The sequence below is a fragment of the Tupaia chinensis genome, unplaced genomic scaffold, assembly GCF_000334495.1.
Source record: "Tupaia chinensis unplaced genomic scaffold, TupChi_1.0 Scaffold144255_1, whole genome shotgun sequence".
NCBI classification, from domain to species: domain Eukaryota; kingdom Metazoa; phylum Chordata; class Mammalia; order Scandentia; family Tupaiidae; genus Tupaia; species Tupaia belangeri.
Window position 1 is genome coordinate 141148 of NW_006204113.1, and position 2269 is coordinate 143416.

A 2269-nucleotide genomic window follows, 5' to 3' on the forward strand; every position below is an offset into this window, starting at 1 on the left:
AGCCGGGGCGGCGGCGCAGGTGGCGCTGGGTGAGTGGTGGGAGGGCGGAGGCGCAGAACTCCCGCCTCTCGCCCATCCCCGCTCCAGAGCGAACTTTTTGCGTCCCGGGAAACTGTGGGTTGAGGTGAGGAGGGAGTCCCCATCGTCTGAACAGGGAAGCAACACGCAGACACGGCGACGGCCCCTACACACACGTGCCCAGAGACCCACGCACGCACTTGGGACACTCGAACACACGTGCACTCGGAAAGGACGCGCCCAGCGGCTTACCCTGGCTGTCCCAGGGCAGCGCTACCAGCCTGCGCCGACTTCCAGCGGGCAGGGCGCTCCAGCGCCGCGTACTTGGCGAGGGTGGGGGAAAAGCGGCCGCCCTTGACCGCCGCCGGGGGCGGGCCGGGTGGGACGCATCCGGAGGTTCCTGCTTCCCGGCCGCCCGCAGGTGTGAGACGTAAACAGGCGCCGAGCACGTGACCGCTCCGCAGAAGAGTGGGTAGTGCTCCCCCGACCCCACCACCCAGCGGGACCTCCATTCCCTCCTTCTCCCGCCAGGGCGAGCTGGCTGGGCCCCACGCCCGGCCTATTTCCATTCTCGGTTTAGAGCGGTGAGAAGCCCTCCTCCCGAAGTGGGCGCACTACGCCCCCTGGAGTCAGGGTAATGCTGAAGGACGGAAAACTTGGGCGGAGGCGGGTTTACTGAGCCTCCGCCCTTCTTCCCCGGAATGCATCCCTGAAGGTATCAGAGGGAGATCCTTGATGGTAGTGGACAGCTGCCCCTGTTCCTTTGCCCCCAGCCCGGGGCACAGCTGCCTGAGCGCCTGTGGGTCCCCTTCCTACCGCCCCGTCTCCCCTTGCAGAACTGGGTGCTCCTCCTCCCAATATAAATGCAGAAAGCCCACCGGTGCAAGGGGGTGGGGGAGTCCCTCCTCCCTAGGGAATGCATGATGTAAACACCCCCTCAGTACCGGAATGAGCCTACCCCCTCTAGTAGGAAGGAGGACGAGCCTCCTCTCCCGGGGAATGAAGGAGTGGGCAGCAGCCCTTCGCCTCCCTGCCCGCCCCACCCCCAGCCCTGCGCACACGCTGAGCCCAGCTGCTGCCTGAGCTTCCGGGCAGGCTGCCAGGGAGGGGAGGAGGCTCTTGGTGCCCCAGGAGGCAAGGATCAGGGCAAGGACGGGGAGGGGGTCTGTGCTAGGGAGAGGGGCTCAATGTGTTCTTGTGAGGCTCAGGGTCGGGGTGAGCCTGAGGGTAGCTGGGGCTATGTTTCCCTTTCCAGGGAAAAAGAAAAACAACCCTTTCCAGAGAGCTAAAAATAGAGCTGAGCGCCAGCCAGAGCTGTGGCCTGGAAGGGGGGGGATGCTCCTTCCTGGGGCGGAGCCGAGCATGGCAGGCCTTGGCGGGGTGCGAGTGTTACAGGGAGGGAGGCTGTCCTTGCCCAGGGGCGCGGGCATCAGCTGACCCCGCCAGGTCACAGAGACCCCTACGGGGAAGTCTGCGGTAGACTGAGACACGCAGTGTGTGTAAGAACCCCGTGTGAGCGACTGCGACTAGGGCCGTGCGTGTGCCAGAGACATTAGAGCCTGAGGTTGTGGCTGGGCGCGAAGACTCAGGACAGCCGTGTGGCCCCTGTATCTGTGTGGGTTGCCCTGGAAGCTATGGAAAGAAGGAACACGGCCCCACGTGATGGATGAGGCTGCGACTGTGGCTGCGCGAGACGGAATGTGGAGAAGGTCGCGTGGGTGTCGACTTGTTCGCGAGGATGCTTGTGCCTCCGAGAAAGACGTGGCCCTGCCCGCTGCGAGGCTGGTGCAGGTCTGGCCTGTGCGTTTGGACGGCTCACCCCTCTGACCGTGAGGGGGCCACGGTCCCTGACAAATAATCACTCTTAGCAGTGACTCGGAGGGGAACCTGAGGAACACACAGCCGCACCAGGGACAGGCCCGGGTCCCCCGGGGAGAGGGCACAGTGCTGGGCAGTGGGTAGGGACCTCCACAATGGGGGCGACTGCGTGTGTTCTCCGAGCCCGCCACCAGGTGGCGCCGCCTCCGCAGAGCCTAGCGTGCCGCCGACTACCCGCCGGGGGTGGGATTGGCGCCGACCGAGCCTCGGCCCCCGACCTGTGCCGGGGCGCAGGGACCTGGCGGCCAGAGAGTGGGGCCCCGCAGGCTCTTGCCTGCCTCTCTAGACTCCGAAGCGGGAGTGTCTGGGGAGAAGCTTCGACTGGAGGAGCGGAGGGGGAGGGGCGGCGGCCGCGCCTTGGCCCTTTGTGCTC